General features: G+C 42.0%; 1 protein-coding gene and 1 pseudogene across 9 annotated transcripts in view; both read left to right on the top strand.

The window, feature by feature from the left end:
* DAB1 (DAB adaptor protein 1) overlaps window positions 1-23,955 on the top strand; it is a 1,110,909-nt gene that overhangs the window by 307,033 nt on the left and 779,921 nt on the right. For all 9 annotated transcript variants that reach the window (XM_034653311.1, XM_034653315.1, XM_034653282.1 and 6 more), the window contains one exon: window positions 13,532-13,685. The gene's annotated coding sequence lies outside the window, so the exon portion shown is untranslated. The remainder of the gene's footprint in view (window positions 1-13,531; window positions 13,686-23,955) is intronic.
* The window catches only part of LOC105242156, a 102,287-nt pseudogene continuing 96,483 nt past the window's right edge, over window positions 18,152-23,955 (top strand).

Raw genomic sequence — 23,955 nt, 5'->3', positions numbered from 1 at the left:
CTTTGATAGAACAGAAAAAGGAGTGCCTGGATATGCCTGAGCTCTGTGCTGTATCTATCCAGATTACACTAATTGCCTTAAGGAATGGAACAATACTGTTTTACACACCCAAACCTTCCCTTTCATTTTCTGTAACTTTTAGGCATCAAACAATGGTTTCTCTTTCTTGTTGTTTTTGTAAGTCATTCAATAGCCAGCCTGTAGCTATTAGGATTGTCAAACAGCATCTCTGAATTTTCCCAATGCTAGAATATAATGAGAGTGGCAATGTCTCTCTTTTCTTTCTTTCTTTTTTTAAATTGAATCATAATCGGCATACAATATCTTGTTAGTTTCAGGTGTACTTCATAGTGATTCAATATTTTTATACATTACAAAATGATCCCAAGAAGTCTAGTTACCATCGGTCACCATACAAAGTTATTACAATATTTTTAACTATATTCCCTCTGCTGTACATTACATCCCTATGACTTATATATCCTATAACCAGAAGTTGGTACCTCTAACTCTCCTTCACCTATTTCACCTGCCCCCCCACACCTCCCCACTCTGATAAACCAACAGTTTGCTTTCTGCATCTAGGAGTCTGTTTTGTTTGTTTGTTTTGTTTTTAGATTCTACATATAAGTGAAATCACACAGTATTTATCTTTCTCTGTCTGACTTACTTCACTTAGCATAATCCCCTGAAGGTATATCCATGTTTTCACGAATGGCAAGATTTCATTATTTTTTATGGGTAATAGTCACACACACACACACACACACACACACACACACACACACACACACCCTCTTCTTCTTTACCCATTCATCTATCAATGGACTTAGGTTGCTTCCCTACTTTGGCTATTGTAAATAATGCTGCAATGAACATAGGGGTGTTTTCATTTTCTTCAGATAATTACCCAGAAGTGGAATTGCTGGGTTGTATGGTAGTTCTATTTTTAATTTTTGAGGAACTTCCATATTGTTTTCCACAGTGGCTGCAGCAGTTTATTCCCTCCAACAGTGTGCAAGGGTTCCCTTTTCTCCACATCCTCACCAACACTTGCTGTCTTTTGGTAGCAAGTCTTTTTGATAATAGTCAATCTGACTGGTGTGAGATGATATGGTTTTGACTGTGGTTTTGACTTGCATTTCCCTGTGGTTTTGACTTGCATTTCCCTGATGATGAGTGACGTTGAGCATCTGTCCATGTGTCTGTTGGCCATCTGGGTGTCTTCATTGGGAAAATATCTATTCAGGTCCTCTGTCCACTTAAAATCACGTTGTGGTTTATATGTATATATAATATTGTATATATAAAGTTATGTACATTTTTATATATTTTAGATATCAATTCCTTATATATATAAAATATATATATATAACGTTGTGTACATTTTTATATATTTTAGATATCAATTCCTTATCAGATGTATGATTTGCAAATATCTCCTTCCATTCAGTAGGTTTCCTTTACATTTGGATAATGGTTTCCTTCACTGTGCAGAAGCTTTTTAGTTCCATGTAATCCCATGTTAATTTTTGCTTTTGTTGCCCTTGCTTGAAGGGATTGATCCAAAAAAGAAATATTGCTAAGACTGATGTCAAAGAGCTTACTGTCTGTGTTCTTTTCCAGGATTTTTATAGTTTCAGATCTTACATTTAAGTCTGGAATCTATTTTGAATTTGCTTTTGTATATGGTATAAGAAAGCGGTCCAGTTTCATTGTTTTGCATGTAGCTGTCCAGTTTTCCCAACACCATTTATTGAAGAGACTGTCTTTTCTCTGTTCTTGCTTCTTTTGTCATAGATTAATTGACCACATGTGTGACCACATATATAATATATATGTGGGCTTTCTATTCTATTCTATTGATCCGTGCGTCCATTTTCATGCCAGTACTATAATGTTTTGATTATGATAGCTTTGTAATATAGTTTGAAATAGTATCTCTTTCTTTGGAGTTGATTACTTTGTTAACCACATGCAGACACAAACCATGAACCCAGTTTTTCGCATATCTTTACAAATATGTAAAATTGCCTTAAACATACTTTGCCTTAAACATACACCATGAAAACAACGTAATAATCACAGTAGTCAACACTCTGAGTGCTCACATCCTTTTAGGCATTTCTAAATGCATTATGTATGCAATCTCATTTATTACTCACAACGATTCCATGAAGCAGATTACTATTAACATTCCCATCTTACAGATGAGAGAACTGAGGCCCAGGCATGTTCAGTAACTCACCTAAGATCATATAGCTAGTAAGTGGTGAAGCTGAGCTTTGGTCCAGAGTCTATTCTTTAACCATGACATTGAACTGTCAGATTTCTCTACCAAGTCATTTTGGTTCTATATTTTTTGTTAACTGGAAAAGAATATATATATGTATATATATATGAATATATATATACATATATATATGTATTTTTTTTTTGTAAAATACTTCTCAAAAGGCTGACTGCAATTGTGCTTTTATGTTAAGGACTTTGTTTTTCTAACTGTTTGGCCTTCATGCTAGTTTTCAAGGCTTAAACAAGTAAACCAATAGAGTAGCAGTTACCCCTTACTGAGTCTATATTCTGGGCTAAGCACTGATCTAGGATCTTCACCTCCTTCCCGCCCCTTTCCCCATATACATGATAATGATGCAGGGTAGATAATATCTTTGATGTGCACCTGGATAAACTGAAGCCCAGATCGGTTAAGTTATATAACCAAGGTCACGTAGCTAGTAAGCTGTACAACAGGGACTTCAAGCTATATGCCCATTTCATGCAGCCGATTTTGTCACAAGTATTGTGTGCCAGGCACTGTCCTTGGCTCTGGCAGTGCCACCTTGAATTAGGTCTCAACCCCGCTACCAGCTCTGGGCATGGTTGGCTCACACAACCAGTGTGTGGTGTGGTCAGTAGTTGGTATAGCTATCTGCATTCTTTCTTCTGAAACGTTCTCTCCCTCAATTTAGGAAAACTGAGTTTTGATATCTGTTCCATAGGATCTAAAGTAAAATTTTATTGAGCTTCTACAGAGTCTTTTAAAAACAGAAGTAGGGGCAGCCTGGGTGGCTGAGTCAGTTGGGTGCCTGACCTTTGGTTTCAGCTCAGGTCATGATCTCGGGGTCCTGGGATTGAGCCCCGTGTGGGTCTCTGTGCTCACTGCAGAGTCGGCTTGGGATTCTCTCCCTCTCCTCCCCCTCCCCCTGCCCCACTCGATCTCTCTCTCTCTTAGAAAAATAAAATATTTAAAAATAAATAAATACTAATAAAAACAGCAGTATGCCTTTTGTGTTTGCATACGGCATGAGGCTATTGTCTCAGAACTCTATTTCTGTCTCTGATTTTGTCTCTTTTCTTTACTGTAAAACAGCAGACAGCAAAGCCCAGTATCCAGTATCAGCTCACTGTCAGAGCTAGACTACTCTGTCCCAGGAATTATGTTGATAATACAACAAAAATTATAATGTGGGGTTTCCCTCTCAGTGGCTACAGTTACTTTTTCTTATTTTGCAAATTCTCTAGAAGCAACAGTATGATGGTTAAGGCCGCAACTCCAGAGCCAGACCACCTGATTTCAAGCCTCATCTCTGTCTGACACCTACCCCCTTTATAATCTTGGGCAAATTATTTACCCTCTCTGTGCCTCAGACTTTCTTATCTATGAAAGAAGGTTGGTGGAATCATAGCGCCTGCCTCATGGGTGGACTGAGTGTGTAAATATATGTCGGTATTTAGGACAACAGGGCTCCATACGTGGGCCAAGTGTTGGCCATTGTTACTGACAGTCATCTATAGACTTGACTTTCATTTATAATTTGGAAAGGCCTTATATTTTAAGACAGAAAAATAGTGCCTCCTGATCTACTTTTTCAGCTCTCAAAGGGCCACCAAGTTCTTTAAATCTTTCCCTTCTGGGGGATTCTACAGGGCCCTTCTGGTAAGGATGCTCTCAGTTCAAGTCTTCCGTGGACTTTTCCAGCAAGCTAGAGGTCTGCATTGCAGCAACTTGCTACAATTAGCCCCAACTGGTTTATGGATGTTGTCTTTAAACAGTGTGATGCAAGTGGATTATTTGAACAGGCTGTAAAGTTTTAATTGGCGCAGCCGATAAACCTCTCCCCGCTCCCACCCCGTATAAGCTGTTAGGTGTTTCACGTTGCACATTGCATAGTATGATTAACTCCTGACTGATCCCTTCCCTTTTCCTGTTGCCCCTTACAAACCTTTCTCCACAGGGCAGCCTGAGTGATCTCTTTCAAATGCAAATCATACATGACACTTTTTTTCTGAAACCCTTCTAGTTCCTTCCTATTGCACTGAGAATACAATCCAGACTTTCCCAGCAGTACAAGGCCTGCCTCACACCTATGCTTCAAGCACACTGGGCTTCTTAAGGGTTCTAAAACGTGCCAGGCTCCTTCTGAGACCAGGGTGCTTACCTTTGTGATTCCCTCTGTCTGGAATATTCTTTCCTGGCTAGTCACAGGATGGCATTTTCTCATTCTTGTGGGCTTAATTGAAGATCTTGCTCTCTTAAAGAGGCCTGCACAACCTCCCTGTCTTCAATGAGCACTGCCTCCCCCCACCATTATCCTCTCCTTGAGCATATTGCTTATTTCCTTACTAGAACATTTCCCTAACTGTAATTATTTTCTTTCTTTATATGTTTGCATATTTTTTGCCAGCCTTTCCTGCTAGACTATATACTTCCAGAGGCCTGTCATTCACTGTATCCTGAGTGCTTAGCATAGAGCATCAAAGTGAAACATACACAATACACAGAAGGCTGACTCAGCTGCCTCTGGAGTATCTAGAACCACATTCTCCATTTGATTTTGATTTCTGCTTTCAATGACCTTTGCTAATTTGCTTGATTTTTTTTCCAACAGAAAATAAAACAAGTCTCTGAGTTGTTAGTAAACTGCTATGATATTTATTTTATGCTTTGTTTATGCCCCTGAATAGGAGAGGTAAACATTCTCTCAGGTCACGGTTTTCCTTATCTCCCCCTGATATGGGACATCCTGTGTACTGCCTTAGGATCCCTTATGAAAGAAAGCTGATTACGGGCGAGGAGGTAAATAAAGCAGTGGTTCTCAAAGTGTGGTCCTCAGACCAGCAGCATCACTACCACCTGGGAACCTTTTAGAATGCAAGCTTTCAGGAGCCACACTCAACTTACTGAAGCAGACTCTGGGGGTGGGTCCCAGCAGTCGGCATTTTAACAAGCCCTGCATGTGATCCTGATGCACGCTCTTAGGTTTCAAAGCCCCTGGAGTCAAAGTCACCTTTGTCAGAGAGGGAGGGAAAAATTGTAAGTTCTATGAATGTTTATGCAACTCCGTATCTTAGAACTATGCCATTAGCATCGACTGGATGACAAGGATTGCTGGGGTGCCTAGGATTCAGAGTTAAACCAGAAAGGATCCCAGTCTCGAAGAATTCACTGTTGTGGGAGAGTGGCAAGGATACAGTCTACTCTAATGTATTATTGTGTGTGGTGGGACAGAGGAAAGCAGAAAGAGCTGAGGGAGTGCAGGCAGGACTCTCTGTCAGTTGGGAATCTTCCAGAGTAGCATAGGACAGTGGTAAAAATATGTGGGCTCCAGAGACAACTGGCCTGAGTTTAAGCCACCCTCCCCTCTTTACCAGCTTCGTGGCCCTGGGTAAGTTACTCAGCCTCTGTGTGCCTCAGTTTCCTATCTTAAAAACGACAGTGATGATTCTAACATAGGGTGGTTGTGCTGAACAAATGAGTTCTAAAGCAGAAGCCCTTGGAACATGCCGGGTTCATTCTGAGCACTCAGTATTAACCGCTATCATCATCATCATCTGATTGCAGGCAGAGGCTTTCAGATGTACCTAATTCTTGAGCGCAGGCCAGTGAGGGCGAGGGGAGGTTGTTTAGGCAAGGCTTCCCGTGTAAGTGATAGCAGATCTTGCTACTCAAAGCATAGTCCCTTCCTCAGCAGCGTCAGCATCATCTGGGGGCTTATTAGGAAGGAAGCAGCTCGGGCCTCACCCCAGATCTACTGAATCAGAACCTGCATTTTAACAAGAGGCATAGGTAATTTTTTTAAAGCCAATTTTAAAAGTTGAGAAACACTGGTGTAGAATAGTGATTCGGGGTCCCGGCTGCACATCCCTGGCAAAGGCACTGAGGTCAGAAGACATCCCCTTGCAGGTCTGGGTTGTGGGGCTGTGCGTTTGCAACAGGAAGCGGTGGGAGAGGAGAGGAGAAGAGAGGAGCTGTGCACAAGCAAGGCCGGGGAGGAAGACGCAACCTCAGCCTTTGGCAGGTTCGCAGCCGCGAAGCGGGTGGGCGTGGGGGAGGGGCGTTGCTCCTTCTGTGTGAAGGCGCTCAACATGGCGGCCACGCGAGGGCTAGAGGGCGGGGAACCCGTGCAGGTGGAGGCCACGGAGGGATTTCTCAAAGAAAAGGCGAGACTCAGAGGCAGTGCAGGTGGAGAGGAGGAAAGGAGTTTGAGGATTATCAGAAAAGGGGTGAGTAGGACTACACGTCGGCAATGAGGAAGGCAGATGTGACAAGATGATTTAGGGACCGAGTTTACAAAGCTACTCTTCAGAAGTTTTTGTTCCTAACCCTTTTTAAGGGTTTCTGTCTGGTTCTGTTTCCTTAAGACTACCGAATGCAGAACCTTCTATTCTTATCCACATAGGGATTTCTTGCAACACATTCAAAAAACATTTGGGATTGTTTCCTGCGGACTAGGGTTTGAAGACAGAATGTCGGGTCGGATCTCAGGAATGGTGGTGGTATTTTTCCATCTTTGTCCAGTGTTTCCCACCGTCTGTTCAATTACAGCAAGACTTCATTTCCTCAGATCCTTTACAGAACGAGTCATTCCAAGCAAGTAAAGTTTTCAGGTAGCTGAGGGCTAATGTGTGATGTGCGGAAACATTTGAAATATACTGTTTCTGAGGATACACGTTAATGCCTTCATTTTCACAGTTTTTGTTTTGTTTTTAGCAGTGGGAGCTTTTTTTCAAGTAGAAATATGAAATCCCAACATATAAAACAGAATAAAGAGTTACTTCAATTAAAAAAGAAAGCAGGCCAAGCCCCTGGCACTTGCCTTCCAATTTATCCGTAATTTGTTCCCTGAGAGTCCTCCACAGATAACTTGCACCCTGTAGAAAAGTTTGAAAACCTTTGTTTTAAAATGAACTTATTCTCTACTGACTTCACTGACAGAAGAATCAAATGTAATTTTTTTATGACTGGGGGCTTTGTCATCAGTATCATTATTGTGATATGATTGAGTTGGTGCAAATAGCTTCCACTGCAAGTGACAGAAATCCAACACTAATACAAGCAAAATTATGACTTTATTGGCACATGTCACTGGGAAGTCTGGGAGTGATGGTCGGATACCAGGCATGGTGCATCTAGGTGCTCAATGACTTCATCAGGGTCCATCCCCTCTCTCCACCTATGTATTATATGTGTCTCTGTTTCTCAGTGTGTCAAAATTTAGCAGTATTCATTCCTGCCAAAGGGGGCTCTGTGTTTGTGGATAGCAAGATAACTCTGGCAGTCTCCGGTAAGATCCTTACAGGTCTTGGAACAGAGGCTCTCTTTCTCACTGTAAATATATCAGTTCTTGTGGCAAGACTCTTAATTACCCTGCCTGGGTCACCTGCTGACTCCTAAGGCCAGTGGACAGATGAGTCACTGTGATTGACAGTTCCGCCAGAATCCTATAGGACGGGCCAGCTCTAACAAGGATGCTGTGCAGACCACAGCAATATGTCTACTACAGTGCTGAAGGCTCCTTTAAAAAAATCCTGAATTCATACTGTGTGTGCCGGGCGCTGTTGCAGAAACCAAAGATGAGACACAGAAAACACCCAGAATTGATCAGGCAGGGCCTTTGCATGAACCGCAGGCTAATGTAATGCGATGAGTTGTGACCAAGGGGAATATACAAAATGTTCTTAGGGAAAAGTTCATTGACTGAATAGACGAGCAGTTAATTGTGCCCAAAAAAGTCAGGAAAGACTTCACATAGGAGGTGATATTTGATGGCCTTTGCATGGTGGAGAAGGAGAAAGGAGCATTTTGTGTGGAAGGAACAGAACGTGCAAAGGTATGGAGGTACCCGCTCTCCCGCTGACTGCAGACCTGCAGTCTCTCAGATCCTCAGGGCAGCACCACCCCTCTGCTCCCCCCCGCCCAAAGATCATCCCCTTCTTCCTCTCTTCATCTCTTCTTTCTTGGGGTCTGTTTTTCTTGTTGTTGCTTTTACACTTTTCAGCCTTCTTATGAAAAGAACGATCACCACTTTTAAAGACCGTCAACCAATTGGAGTATTTCTTTAGCCCAGTGATTTTTTTTTCCCCTCACAGCCCATGCTACACAGGACAGTAGCCTGAGACCTTGTGAAAGTTTTCCAGGGTGCAGCCTCCACCCCCAGAGACTGTGATTCACTCGGTTGTAAGTAAGTTGTAAGTTGTAAAATTCCCCCACGTGACTCTAATATGCAGTTTGAGAACCACTTCATTCTATGCATAGAGTGCGTCATGTACTCACTGGGGCTTTGGAACTTTCTCACAGAAGCCTGTTCATAGTTCCCTGCCTGAAGGTCCTGTGACAGCAGAAGGCTAGTCCCTTGATGGTCACCAAGACTTTGTTGTGGTCAGATTTAATGAGATAGTCCCAGGCTTGTTACACTGTTGTCTTGTTTGTGAAAATTATGTTTTAGCCCTCCGGACATCTAATTTTGCAAATCAGTGTCAAGTATAGAAAAGATTCTGTCACTTGAGAGCAGCACATTCAGTAATTTTAAAGGTCAGAGACCAAACGTGGAAATTAGCTTTCAGCTATAGAAATACATTGACTTACACACAACAGAAAACATGGTCTTATGGCATACTGGCTATGGCGCATATATAAATTAGTACATTAGATGTACTGATAGTGACATCTCAAGTGCTTATAATAATAGCCCTTATTTATGGAGGGTCTACTTGCTGACAGGCACTAACTATACTGCAAGGTAGTTTACCTCAAATCCTACGATAATGCTGCAAGTAGAAACCTCAGGCTCATAAAAGGAAGGGAATGTACCCAGGGTAATACAGTCACAAGTGCTAGAACTAGGATCCCACGCCACACGATCTGAGCAAAAACTCCCGTCCCTAGGGGAGCCTAGGTGGCTCAGTTGGTTAAACATCTGCCTTCCGCTCAGGGTCCTGAGATGGAGCTCAGCAGGGAAGACTGCTTCTCCCTCTCCTTCTGCCTCTCCCCCCTCCATGTGCGCTCTCTCTCTCCCCCCACTTCTCTCCCTCTCCCTTTCTCTATCTCTTCTTCTCTCTCTCAAATAAATAAAATATTTTTTTAAAACCCCAAAACCTCCCTTTTGTATACCACAAACTCCTTATCAGTGACAACAGTGTGTGTGCAGGGAGCATGCTGTCGTGTGATGGGTGCCCAGGCTCAGGGTTCTCCCTGTGTAGGAGAATCTGTCCCCAGAACCCTTGCACACTGAGTGTACTTTCTTTTTACAGAGTATTGCTGATTTGACAAGTGAAATATGATGATGTTTCATGTTAATTTGTTGTTTTTTCAGGTGTTGGTTCTGATCAGTTTCCTCATTTTGGATTATTTGACTTGAGTGCATTGTATTGGGAGTAATTCAAAGCACAAGGATGGGTTGGTTTGTCTCTTTGAACTTTTAAGCTGGGGAAGGGTAAAAGAATACTAAGCTTTTTGAGCTCTGATTTTAGTGTTTATGTACATATCAGGCATTGAGGTAGAGAAGAACAAATTCCCAGTCACCCTCGCCAAAAGATTACAAAGCATGTTTTGTTTCTTTTTTTTCAGTTGGTCAAAAATTGCGTCTGCTATTTTGCATCTGGGAGCAAAACTGAGCTCACTAGCAAAATGTCTGTTTTGATAAATCGAGAACAAAAAGACCAAAACTAATGACTTCCACAATGGAAGGTGCCGTGGGAAATATAATATAGAGGAGGGGAATCAGGGGCTTGTTTACTATGATTCTGTGTATCCATCTGATGGGGAGTATAAGTAGTTTTCTTTACACAAAGGGACCCAGGGAATAGTGAATCAGAGAATAATTGACTTGTCTTGGTATGTTTGTGAATGTACATTTTTATCTGATGGCAAATATGCTGTTGGCCTTCAAGTCAGTCACCCACCATAGAATTTCCTCAGCCTCATATGCACCCAGATTGAGTGCCCATCACCCCCTCCAAGAAAACATTTCAAATTAGCATTAATCAGCCCATGTTGTATTTGGGGCCCTATGTGAAAGCCACCTACTGCAGCTGAATGCCATTCAGCCTGCAAGAAGTGATTTGCAATATAATTTAAATTAAGAGTTGGTTTCCTTTCCCATTTAGAACACACCAGTATGGAAAACTGATCGTCAGACATTCTGGTGATGTGCATCAACTTGGCTATTGACTCAGAAAATGAAGTTTCCTGAGACACCGGCACATTTAATTTATTTTTTTTCCCTGTGAAGTTAACTTCAGCTTTTTAAATACAATGACTACCCAAACCACAGAAAAACGAACACCATTAATTTTAATGCTCATAATGGAAGGAGATTATATTCAGTTGGGATTTTTTTCCCCTTTAATAGAATGTTTATTTGCCCCTCTCCTTACAAGTTAATTATTATTTTCCTCCCATAATATTCTGTTTATATCTGAGCAGCCTAACAGCGTGTCTGTTAATGTCTTCAGCTTATGAATTGCTGGTGAATCTATCATTTTGCAGTGTCTATCACTAAAACATCAATAGCCTGGCAGTGTGCTGAGTGAATATGCGGCTGATAGGAATGCAGTGGGTTCCTTACAGAACCCTCTCGTCTATTTTTATAAAACATTTAGTTTTAGTAGAGTTTCTTTTTTATGCTTTGATTGGGATATTGAATGAGTTTTCAGTGAATTATATAGTAGTGAGTTAAGAATTGGTAACTTTTCCTCTTAGCATTAAGGTATTTATTTTTAATTCATCTTTTTAATCACTTAATGGGCACTAAGAGCTTACCCCGCTTATGCAAATAGTGTGCTAAGTGATAGGGATTAAAAATAATTAAGATGAAGTCCCCATCTTCCTAGACCTCCTAGTTCTGAGCCAGAATCTCCATGCAGTAAGATGAGGGGTACCAGGGAATTGGGTCTAAGGTAATAGAGGGTGCGAAGAAGGGAGATTTCCCTGGGCCTCCAAGGAAGACTTTGCAGAATAGGAGACACTAGTGCTAGATCCCGCAGAGCTAGGCGTTGAGTTCTTCAAATTGGCAGGGGGATAATGAGTGAGGATGGGGAAAGGCCGTCCAGGCAGAGGGAATAGTGAATGCAAAGTAGGGAAGCAAGCCTTTTGTTGGAAGCTTCTATATGCTATTTAAATAAGAATAATATAAGCTGACATTCACGTATTCACCATTTGCCACCCACTGTTCCAAATTCTTATATCTGCAAACTCAATTAAGCCTTATAATAACTCTTTGAAGTTGGTATTATCAGCATCCCCTTTTAGAAATTAAAATTTGGAGAGATTTGGTAACTCTATCACACAGCTGATAGGAACAGGACCAAGGCTGGAACACAGGTGTTTTCACTCCAAAGCCTGCAAGTTCAAATATTAGGCTTGTGGCCTCCTTGCCCTTTAGAGACTTCAGTCCCTCTGTGCAGATGAGGCGTGCTAAGAATGGCACTCAGGACTGTGCCTAAGTGGGGATGATCACGGTACCTATCACATGTGAAGAGGATTAAGTGAGATATGACATATATGAAATGCTTAGAACAGTGTCTGGTACACACTAAAACAGTTGCTAACTGTTAGCACTATGATGATTAATGTCTTAGAAGTAGTAGGGCTCGATAATACTTGGGAATCCAATAGTACTTGGGAATCCAATAGTACTTAGGAATCCAATAGTACTTGGGAATCCAATAGTACTTAGGGGCAGCGTACTGCAGAGGGCATTGGTCAAGAAACCCTTCCTGGAGTTGGTGGCATTTGATGTGGATCTGGCTAGCTTCGTGGTAGATAGGACCTGGGGACAAGGGGAGAATTTCAGCAAGAGAGAATAGAACACAGAAATGCAAGCAGACTAGAAAATTCCATTATATTTGAGAAAAGTAAACTAATTTGGTGAAACCAGAAGGTCTGCAAATTGAAGCAGAGAAAGTAAGATTTAACAGCTAAGTGCAAGTTAAATACAACTAATGATATTTGTTGAGTGTTTGGCATTTTTTTTTTTTTGTATTTAGTCATTGTAAAAATTTTCCTAGGGTCACAGACTTTTTTTTTTTCCATTTGAAGAAAATTGAGATTCAGAGAAGTCCTATAACTTAAGCTCATCCAGCTAACCAGTAGTGTAACTTGGACTTGAACCCTGGTCTGTGTTACTTAAAAGTACCATGCTTTTTGGACCACACCACCCTTTAAATTTTGTAGCTTTGACCTTTCTGACACATCATGAACATTTATGGAATAATGTTTTTGTACTGAAAAGAGTAGGAAAGAAAAGTAAGGAAAAGTGTACTTGTTCTTCAGAGAGTTCTGCATATCAATCACTATAGCCGAACATTTTCCCAGTTCTAGCCTGTGTCTACTTCCATTAAGATGGAAGGAACTGGTGTCTCTGAGTCCCCATGCACACACACCCCCTCAGGTTTCCTATTTGTGTGTCCCTGTTATTACACATACCATAAGTAATATCCCACCTCTGGAATAAGAGCTAATGGTTAAGAGTTTGGGCCTCGAAGAGGGTGCCAGCCCTGGAACGGCACTCTGCCCTGCTTAACTATGTTCACCAACAAGATTCTTAAGTTCTCTGTGTTTTTGTTTCCTTCTCTGTTTAGGGAGAATAATAATAATAGTACTTTTATGAGTGGGTTGCTGCTAGGAATAAATGGATTAATATATATAAAGACTAAAAACTGTACTTAAAGTGTTAGGATCATTCATTAATATTAGTGTTATTATTGTCATTATTATGCCTTATATCTCACATCTCTTTGTATAAAGAACCAAGACAGGCTCTGTTGGTGAGGACGAGGGAAAAGTATTTCTTCATATGTTGCTAAAGAGACTGTCAAATTATACAGCCTTCGTGGATAGTAATTTGACAATACCTATCAAAATTGAAAAAAAAAAATTTCCCAATAATTCCATTCAGGTGTTTGTCCTACAGACAGAGTCATACCATGTGTACCTTTTGAATTTTAGCCCACGTATGGATAACCCAGTCCAGATTTTTGAAGTACAGACTGATGAATGTTATTCTTTGTACCTCCACACAGTGTGATAGCACAGTAGGCACAGAGGTGCTGAAAGCTCCCTTCTGTTCATCGGCCCAATTCCCGGGGGTCTCTGTGCCCAAGGCCCACCTCCATGCACCACACACACTAGAATGACACCTCATGTGAGCCGCTCGCTCCCAACTCCACCGTGGTGACTAACTTTGTTCCTCACCCTCATTTCTCCTTCATTGGTTTGCTTTCAAACTGACAGAGACTTCTTTCATCGCAGCTATGTCCTCGGCTTTTCTCGATGACGATTCCTGACTCGTGGCCCTGGCAGTCTTGGGGAAACATTGTCCTGTTTCTTCAATCCAGACCTTGGAGCCTCCTTCTTTCTCAACGTCACCCACACCCAGTTGACCGAACCACTTTCTAGGACACACGTGAGTAAAATGCTAGATTCTTTGATGAAAATAGTTCAAATCATCACCTCCTCACTCTGCATCCTCTACTTTTGAGCGTGTTTTTGTTTCTCTCAAATGCTGTTCCAATTCTCTCCCTTTCTGGAGCTAGCTGCCTGCCTGTGGTTAATACTCTTACATTCATTATTCGTTTAATCACAGACTTATTCAAGGAGGTGGTTGCCAGTAGAATCTGAGAACTGAAAGGCACACGCCTTTGTTCTCCTCCTGTGTGGTTCCATTCAGGGTTACTTGTCTCTGACTCAGATTGGAGACTAAATGGATTAGAATAAAACCAATTTAAGGGAAAAAAGAAATGTTCAGACACAGAAATAGAGATTCCTGCTATCTTGGCTGCCTAAGATCTGCTGGCCTCACCAAGGAATTTAAAAAGTAATGTTTCTTATCATAAGTGACAGAAATATGCTGCTTTCTGCATCAGTAGATATGAAGATTAAAGGGTCTGACCGTATTAAACAATTTTGCACAGCACCAGGCACTCTGGGCTTTGCTCTCTCTGCCTTATTACCCTTCATCTTGTGGCTATTTCAGGCCCAATTTAAGAATACAATGCAGTCTGGCTTTGCAAATTGACATCCTTTAATTTAAACTGTCTTGTGGGAGAATTAAGAAATTATGGAACAATTATTCGCCCTCAGTTGAAAGCTGGATGGCATCCTGAGATCCTTGTACATTAGCCGTTTGAATTGATTAAGTCACGTAATTGAATTACACTTTTGCCCCCATAATATCTTGTGGCAAATATGTTGGCGTCGTGTGTTGGGAAAATGCTCCCATAAAAACAGGGTAGGGGTTGGGGTTGGACGTTGACTTGGGTGTCAAAGAAAACCACCAAGCGGAGTGGGCGGACACTTTGAGATTTTGTGGCGGGGGGGGTTGATTAGCAGAGCAAGCCATTCCATCTGGAGTTTAAATGAAAGTCCACAGATCACAACTGTATGCATGATATGGGGGAAGTATGCATGCCCTGTCTCCCTTGGCATTATCCTTCAATATTCAGCTTAGAGTGTATTTACCGTTTTTTTTAATCACCCCCTCCCCCACCATCCCTGCTGTGAACAAAAATGCTGTGTTTGGTGTACCTTCCTTTGTCCTGCACGCTTTCCCATATATGCTTCAATCATAGCGCCTCCCACAATGATGACAAGTCTCCTTTACCCCCAATGTGGCTGAACTAGGAACTGTGTCCCAACTCACCTAGCATGGAATAGTGCTCAGTAAGTATTTGTGGAATGAGGTGTCATTTGGAAGTCTCAGTGGTTTCATCCCTAAACTCAATTTTCTTCTGTAGAATGAGAATTAGAAGGAGGTGAAGTCTGTTCATAATTTTTGAAGCAGTGTTCTCAAGTGGGGGTTTTTACACTTCTTATGTCATTAGACCATTTCATGGAGGATTTATTAAACACCAACTCTATCCATTTAATAAATTTATTAGATGCCTATTATATACAAAAGCTAGGGTGGGTGCTGAGGGGAAGAAGTCACCAAAAACCAAAGTATTTCCTATTCTTTAGAGAAGCTCAAAATCCAGTTGGGGATTGGAGAGGTCAGTGCAGGAAATAGCCCTGGTGACCAAATGAGCTAGCAGGAGGCTGCTGAAGAGTCCAGGACACATGAAGAGGTGATGGTATATTCCACTTGATTCCTTTCTAAAGTTTGTACTGCCCTTGGATTGTCCTGTCCCTCACCCCTTCCCCCACATCATCCATTTTGAAACCCAGTAGAGAAGAAAACTCTGAGACTAATGTCCTGTGGTCAGGCTGGATTGTGCCTTTCATTTGAAAAATCCTCTCAGGAGAGAGGTTTTAAAGCACTCTTCTCCCTGCATCACCCCCACCCCCACCCCAGCTTCCAGCTTCCCACCACACTGTGCAGCCTTCTGGGTCTTTGCATTCTTTGTCTATTCTGCGTGGCATGAGAATCTCGCTCTCTTTTTCAAAGCTCTTTACCTTTTCTTTACCTTTATCAAAGAACACTCTGGGAGCTTTAAAATCCAACTACAGCTCTCCTCCTGAATACTTTTGTGTGGAAGGGATTAATCAAGTCTGTCACACATTGAGCTGTAAAACCTTTAATATTTCTAAAAGGTTTAAAGCTGGCATATTTATCACATGCATCATTGAGAATAATCTTTCTTTTTATTAAAATATTAAATGCTCACTGTAAAATATTGTGGTGATGAGCACAGTGGGCAAAAGGCTCATGCAGGGGCCCAATTGTGCTGTTGGAATGGAGATTCTGCTGGAATCTTCCTGTGACATCATTCCCCTAGAGGACACCCATCATCTACCACGCATCCTATTTGTATGAATGTTTTATATTGTGGAATTCTAGAATCTTGGTGTTCAAAGGGAAAGGAAAGTAGGAGAAAGGAACTGATTTTTGCTGAGTGGCTGCTATGTGTCAGGCATTGGGTCCGCATGCTTTAAGGGGGTTGCCACATTTTAATTTTCAAGACAATTTTTTAAAAGTTTTATTTATTTGAGAGAGAAAGTGTGAGCGGGCATGAGCTAGAGAGGGGCACAGGAAGAGAAGCTCAAGCAGACTCCCTGCTGAGCGTGGAGCCTGATGCAGGGCTCCATCCCATGACCGTGAGATCATGACCTGAGCTGAAACCAGGAGCCTCAACTGCTCAACCCGAGACCGAGCCCTCCAGGTGCCCCTTCGCTACAAATTTTTATAATAGGCACTTCCACAGCTGATTTATAAACAGGAAAGCTGAGATTCAAAAAGTGAGGCAAATTTCTCAAGATCACATAAATACTCATTTGCAAATCAGGCATTGACCATAAGCCTGTCTAATTCTTTCATTTTGTTTTAGTGGCAAATGCCTGGCCAGTGCTTAACACAGGGTAGGTAACCAACAAAGGGTTGCCAAAGTTGTTGGGTCTGTTAATATTAAGGTTTGTGGAGATTTTTAACAAAAGCTCTTCTTCCCCTACAGTTAGAGAGCCAGTGGAGATTGTTAGACATGATTCTGAGAATCTGAGATGCATGTTTTAAAGATGTTTAATCTGGCAATGGTAGAGTTTCCCTTAGAGTAGAGAGGGACTCACTCAGCTTTTTATTAATATAACTGGGACAAACACTGTATTTCATTACTTACTTATAAAATACTTTCACAAGACTCTCCAGCCTTGTGAACTAATATCAGTCCTATGGCCATTTTACAGATGAGGGAACTGAGGCCCAAAGACATGCTAAGTCATCCTGCCCAGGTCACTCAGCTAAAAGCAACTGAGTCATGTTCAAACTCCTGCTGCCAAAGCCACAGTCTTTCCACTATATTATAATATTTTTAAGTCATTCGATTATTCCTAAGAATAAGAAAAACATAGTTTTTGAAGCTTGAGAAGATGCATAGAGGCCCAAGTCTTGCTTTCCAGATTTAACAAGTGGGGCCCTGACACAGAAAGTAATGGCACAGGAGCCCCATGCTCTGTGTGGGATCGCACAGAGGAAGGCTGGATTCAGTCAGCTGGGGAGGGGGTCCTAGGACCGCAGGGAAGGCTGCAGTGGGGTGGTGACTCTTGATGATGTCCTGAGAGGAGGAGAAGGAGGCTCACGGAAGAAAATTCCACAAGTGATACTAACACAGAAGAAAGGCAAGATGGTGTGGCAAAATGACAACATGGGGGTCCCGTGGGTGGAGCCCTTCAAGGAAGCTCCAGTTTGTTGTTCCAATATAATTAGTTGTGTAATTGCATCTTCATACTGCCACCATGGTGCTGCACACATGTGTAATTAAACCCCGCCAGCCAGGCAGTGTCTTCTGCACACGTCTACCTCACGCTCCAGCTTTGCGTCAGAGCGAGCAACCAAAAGCGAAGGCCCTGAGGTTGGGGAGATGTCCAGTTTCAATCTCACCTCTCCTATGAACACACCTCTCTGTGTTCTCCACATGTAAAGGGAGAAAAACAGCGATACATGGCTTAGAAGGAAGATGAGTTTTTGGCTCCCAGGTTACTGTGAAGGTAACAGACCCATTTATGGAACTGTTTTGGGTGGGCGAGATGTTTCCCTGGTTTGCATTTAGCAAACTGTAATTAGCGTCAGCGGAAGAGGAACAACTGTGCTGGAAGCGCCACTTTCCTCTGCACAACAGCCTGTGCTCTGAAGGGCGGTGCCCAGCCCCAGGTCTTCTTTCTTGGGGAGGCAGGGACAGATGCCCTAGGTAACTAAAATGCACTTGTTTGGGGGTAGAGGGCAGAGGCCAGGGGATGATTTACTTCAGATGGCAAAGTGGGCCTCACTTAAGCCTCAGCCAGTTAAAATCATGGGGCTCTTGTCTGGTTTCATTTACTCCGTAACCACGTATGAACCCATACCCCAGTAAGCCGCACTCGATGCCGAACGCTGGATTGGGTGCTGCAGGCTGCGGACGACTCACGCCTCTGTGAATAGCCACGCTGGCCAAAGGCCGATTCATGGCCGCGTACGCAAAGAACCGGCTGAGGCTTTTTGGTTTGGGAACCTTTGAGTAAATCAGACACTATTGATTAGGATGCTAGGTGCCTTAACCAACAACCCTTCCCAACCTAATATTCAACACAAAGTGTATTGTCGCACTTAACACAGTCATTCAGGGACACAGATATTCTTCTGTCTTCTGTATGGCATCATCATCTTCAACATGTGGCCACCAGGGTCTTTGCAGGAGAGGACAAGAGAGAGGAAAATCGTACCTGGGAGATTTTGAGGGACATATTTTGGAAGTGGCATATGTCACTTCTACCTACCTTCTCCTGGCCAGAATTCAGTCATAGTCTGCCCCAATGTAATAGTCAAGGGACTAAGAAATGTAGCTTAGCAATGAGCCCAGGATAAAAATGAAACCGCTTAGATCAACACATAGCCTTGTCTTGACATGTTCCCTTAAACTCAGTCCCTATTCAAATGCAAGATCACTGCTAAAAGACTACCTTTCACTAGCACTTGAGGGGAACTTTCCAGGAAAGATGATCTTCCCAAGCAGGATGGAAACTCTGCTGGTGAGAATTTAATTGATATAAATTATCTGGAAGAGCTTGAAATAACCTTGTAACTCTTGACCCCAGAATTCCTCTTCTAGTATTTTATCCTAAAAAGGGAGATTACAAAGATTTGTGAACACATAAGTTTACTTCCACATTACTTGGAATTTTGAAAAAGCATAAATCTAAATTTCCAAACATGAATGTGAAAAATGTAAAAATTTAATGTAATCATTAAATAGAACATATTTCTCTTCTAAAAGAAGTTTAATGTTTTTTATGGCATATGGACGTGAAGGTAGGCTTCAGTGCTTTATGTGCAATAGGATTCCAATTTTGTTGCAGATACATGATAGATACCTAAAAAAGACAAAACACAATGCATTAAGATATAAGTGAATTTCTCTGTATAGTAGGATAAGGAGGGATTTTATTTCTCTCCATATTTTGTTCTTCTAAGTCAGATATTATGAGTATGCATAGTTTTTACAAATACAAAACAATTATTTTTTTAAGTGAACTCCAAAGAGGAATAGCTTTGGACCAGGACTGACTCAGATTGGGGAGACTTATCCCAAGTATTTCAGGTGGGAACAGCCAAAGAATATGTGCAGGCCATGTCCTAGGATTGTCAAGTGCAGAGGGGGACCTCTGGGCTAGGGACCAGAGGATGTCCTAAAGGAGGCTTGCAAATGCAAATTAAGGGGACCCACGACATTTTCCTCAATTGGGCTAGAGAGCACAAGTCTCAACTGTAACTGTCTTTCAAAACTGGGAAATGGAAGTGTTTTTTGAAGTTCAGTAATAGGGCAATGTGTTCAAATCCTGGCTCTACTGCTTGCGAACTGTGTGGCTTTCGGCATAGGCCTTAACCGTTCCGAACCTCCCTTCAAAAATGGAAATAATACCAGCTTATTTATAATATTGTTGTGACATTAAATATTGTATTTTCAAATATTTGACATATCTGAAATATTTGACCAGGGGTCAGAAAATAAAGGGCTTCATAGTTGGACCTATGAATACACTCTTTGAATAACTAGAAAACAAGGTAAGGATGGAATTGTGGTGTGGTGTTATTGTCAGTATTGACCAACACCTTTTATTAGCTGTGATCTTTGAGCATCCAAGAAGGCAGGAGGGACCCACTCCAGCCAGGCACCTCCCACCAACTACAAAGGGGTGCACTTTATGCTAAAGCCCCTTCCTTATTGCAGCTTTTCACAATCCTCCCCAGGCTTTGTTCCCAGCCTCCATCCCTATCCCCAGGGAACCATCAAAGGATCACCAGGAGTCTGACACTGTGACACTCACCTAAAATTTAGGGGTGTTGTCGTCTTTGCATGTTCACCTTGGCAACCAGGCAGTCAAGGTTCACTCCATGTCTAGCCTGCATATCAACTAGGAGAAAGGTGATATGTCCTCAATGAAATCCTCTAAGACAAATATACAAGAAAAATGTTCAAAGGCAAAGGGATTGTGGATTCTTGTCAGATGACTGTGGGTAAGGGGCTCTCAGGCAGGGACACTGCAGCACACTTCAGAATCAAGGAGAGAAAAGTCAGCCCCAGAAGCTATGACTTCATATCAGGCTTAGTCAGCTCGGGCTGCTATAGCAAAAATACCATAGCCTGGGTGACTTAAACAACAGACATTTATTCTTCACAGTTCCAGAGGCTGGAAGCCCCAAATCAAAGTACTGGCAAATTTAGTGTCTGGCGAGAGCCCATTTCCTGGTTTGTAGTGGCCATATCCTTGTATCCTCACATGGCAGAGAAAGCAAAGAGAAGATGCTAGCTCTCATGGCTCTTCTTAGTAGGGCACTAATCCCATTTGCAAGGGCTCCACCCTCATGACCTTCTTACTGCTCAAAGGCCCCACCTCCTAATACCATCATATAGAGGATTAGTATTTCAACATTGGAATTGGGGTGGGGGTGGACAAACACACAGTCCATATCAGCATCCCTACTGCTTAAACACAAGGTTCTGAATCTTTTTCCCAATTCTATCTGAAGCTAGTCGCAACAAATCATCACAGCTATCACCTCCAGTGATGAATATATCTATGTGTTAGATATTGTGCCTATGCATTGTCACTCCTGGTACATCTGGCTCCTTCATTGTGTCATGTTTCCTCCAGCAAGAACAGTTTTGTTTTTCTCTTCTGCTGACTGTTTTCATCCCCTCCTGGGCATGTCTTTATTAAGTGACTGGTAAACCAAGTGAAGATGGGATAGGAGTTCTGAGGTGCTATAGGATGTGTTATTTTGGTTGTCTACACTCTTTCTCTGCACAGTTGAAGTGGACAGATTTGATGATGATCCTGGAGTGTCCTTGAAATTCAGCCTAAAGGTCTTCAGCTTAATTTAAATAGTGCTCAGTGACTTATAAGAGAAAAGAGCATGAAAGGAAATTGCTATGTGTGCAGCTCAGAAATTCCCCCAAATTCTCGGCTGGTCTCTGATTTATGCTGCCCAGAAGCCTGTTGCTGATTATGCTGGATGCCCCATAAATTAATGAGGGCTGAGCTTGGAGGTGACAACGATCGCTGAGTCTCTGGAGCAGAAAATGCAACACTAATACATATGTTTCAGAAATGTCCCTTTGTCTATATGTTTGGAGGAGAAAGTGCTGATGAGGATCAATTTCATATTGACTTTAAATTTTTCAATTGACCCAGAGCTCTTTTTATTAAGTAATGTGCACAAAAACATTTCATCCCAGGCCAGCTTGTTGGCTTGGAGAAGTCCCTTCAGAATATAGTAACCTGGATAGAATTAGAAATGCAATCCATTCATTTATTCTTTTATTCACCCTTTGAAAAATATTAAGCACCTGCTACATGCTCGATTCTAGACACTATCCTAGACTGTGAGCAAGACACAATCTGCCCTCAAGAAATCTAAAATCTAAAGGGCCCAACAGGCAGTTCGATGAATGCTTCTGACCTAGAGCGAGAGGTTTCGTTAGGTGGAAGTGCAGGGTATGGGGAAGCATGGAGGAAGGACTCACAGAAGCATCCCACACTTCTGACTGACTGACTGACTGACTGACTGACTGACTGACTGACTGAATGACTGAATGAATGAATGAATGGAATGGCCCTCAAACTGAGATTTGGAACGAAGTAGAAATTGTAAAGGGCTGAGGAAACAGCATGTATAAATATAGGAAGATGTGATGTTTTAAATATAGCCCAGGTGTGTGAGGGGAGGCAGAAGGGGGGCTCCAGGTAGTCAAGAACTAGACACAGGACCTTGGGTGTTAAGACACCACCTGAACAAATAGACGTAATCATAGAAAGGGCTCAGCACGCAATGAATAGCTCATCCGGGTATATATTTCTTTGTTGAGAGTGGAGATCATACATATAGGAGGTAGTTAGCCTAGGCTCACCTCCTTCAGACACTTTCCTGAAGAAGCAACCCAGTAGAAGCAGAGCCCCTGCTCTGAGAAAGCCCTGGTTTCAAATCCTGGTTCTCCACCCTAAACTCAGCAGATCCCCCTGCCTGCAACAAAGCCAGGCTATATCTTCAGTTTTGACTGAATGTTGGGCAATACAATGTAAAATATTATTTTTATTTACTGCCTCTCCACACTTTTCTCAGCCAGTCTTTCCCGTATTCTTAGTTACTATCTTCACATTTGTTGGTTTTACAGTTTTGTTTTAATTTCATTTGAATCCTCAAGCCAGTCTGGGGGACATGTGAGCACCACTCTTCTGAGCATGTAGCTCTGGGATTTGGTCCCTGGGCTTTGACTCACAGGTTAGAAGTCCTATTGTGGGCCCCTGAACTTGACTCAATGGCCTCAGTGGCCTGCTTGATTTATGGCTATTTCTTCCATGTTTGATCTTAGCAAACAGACAGCTGTGATGTAGTGGCTTCATTCTGCTCACCTGCTGGCATCTTCATGTTTGGTCTAATAGCTTGTTAAATGCTCTGAGGACAAGCACTGCCCTTCCTGGCTACCATTGAGAGTGGTCTCTATGGTAACCACATCACATCGGGGACCATGCTCATTCTTCAATACTTTCCTTCTCCATTTTTCTCTGGTGGCTTCTGAGTAACCTGTAATGGTTGGAACCCTGCCTCGCCCTGCCAAGAAGCCACTGCTGATTTAAAGCTTCTCAAAGGAACTTAACAAGACACACTGCTTTTCCCTGGCCTTGTTGCTTATTCTGTGTTGCAGTTGGTCCAGGCCTGCAGGGAGCTGTCATTCCTCCTTTATCATCTCTCTTTTTGGCGTTCCCCAGGTATTGCTCCCACTCTCTCTCAGAAGGCTTTGACATGGTTCCTCTAGATCTCTCTGCTCATTAATATCTTGCAACAATCCCTTCTGAATCCTGGCATTCAATATGTTCTTTTTTCCTCATTCCCCATTGTTTAGACATTTGCTCATCTCTTCAGAAATGACTCTCAAGCTCTCTGGTCTTCATCTGTGCCAAAGAAATTTGTGTCAGAGGCTCCTATAGGCTGCTCAGATATAGTACATGAAGAAAGAACCAATTTATGTGTGATAGGACTCTAGAGTGTTCAGTGTGCTGATTGCATTTAGGGGCTAACAGTAATACTAATAAAAGCAAATATTTAAGTAGGGCTTATTGTATGTGCCAGGCACTGTGGTAAGCACCTTACATCTTCACAATAACCTCATAAAGTAAATACCCTTATTGTCCCTGTCTTACAGATGAGGAAACTGAGACCCAGAGAGGTAAGTGACATGCTTTAGTGCCCCCAGCTATTAAACAGTGGAGCTAGGACTTGAACTCTGGCTCCAGAATCTGTACTCTTCACCATCTTGTACACTGGGCAGTGACATTGTTTTCTCCACCTGTGTTGCCACCACCAGGAATGGCTCATTTCTGCAAAGCTAAATTGTGGTCATCTACAATGCCAAGATTAAATGTCACCTGCTTTGTGAAAGCACCCACCTTCCTCCACATTCAAGGTGTAAATTCATTTGTTCATTTGATGGACATCAAAGTATTGTGGTTATAGCTTATTCATCCATTCAACAAGATTTTATGAAGTTCCTTTTGTGTTACTGTTTTAAGTGCTATGGTTGCAATGATGAGCAAAGAGCAAGCAGATCCTACTCTCACCTTACTTATTTTTGAAAAAATAAAAATAAACCAGAAGATAGAAATATAGTCAGAGATAGCTTTGTACATATACATATCGGTAAATTATATCATATGTATCTATATTCATATATCTCTGCATTTATCTATCAGTCCATTCATATTAGGTATTT

The sequence above is a fragment of the Ailuropoda melanoleuca genome, chromosome 2, assembly GCF_002007445.2.
Source record: "Ailuropoda melanoleuca isolate Jingjing chromosome 2, ASM200744v2, whole genome shotgun sequence".
Classification (NCBI taxonomy): domain Eukaryota; kingdom Metazoa; phylum Chordata; class Mammalia; order Carnivora; family Ursidae; genus Ailuropoda; species Ailuropoda melanoleuca.
This window is presented reverse-complemented; position numbering and strand designations above follow the sequence as displayed.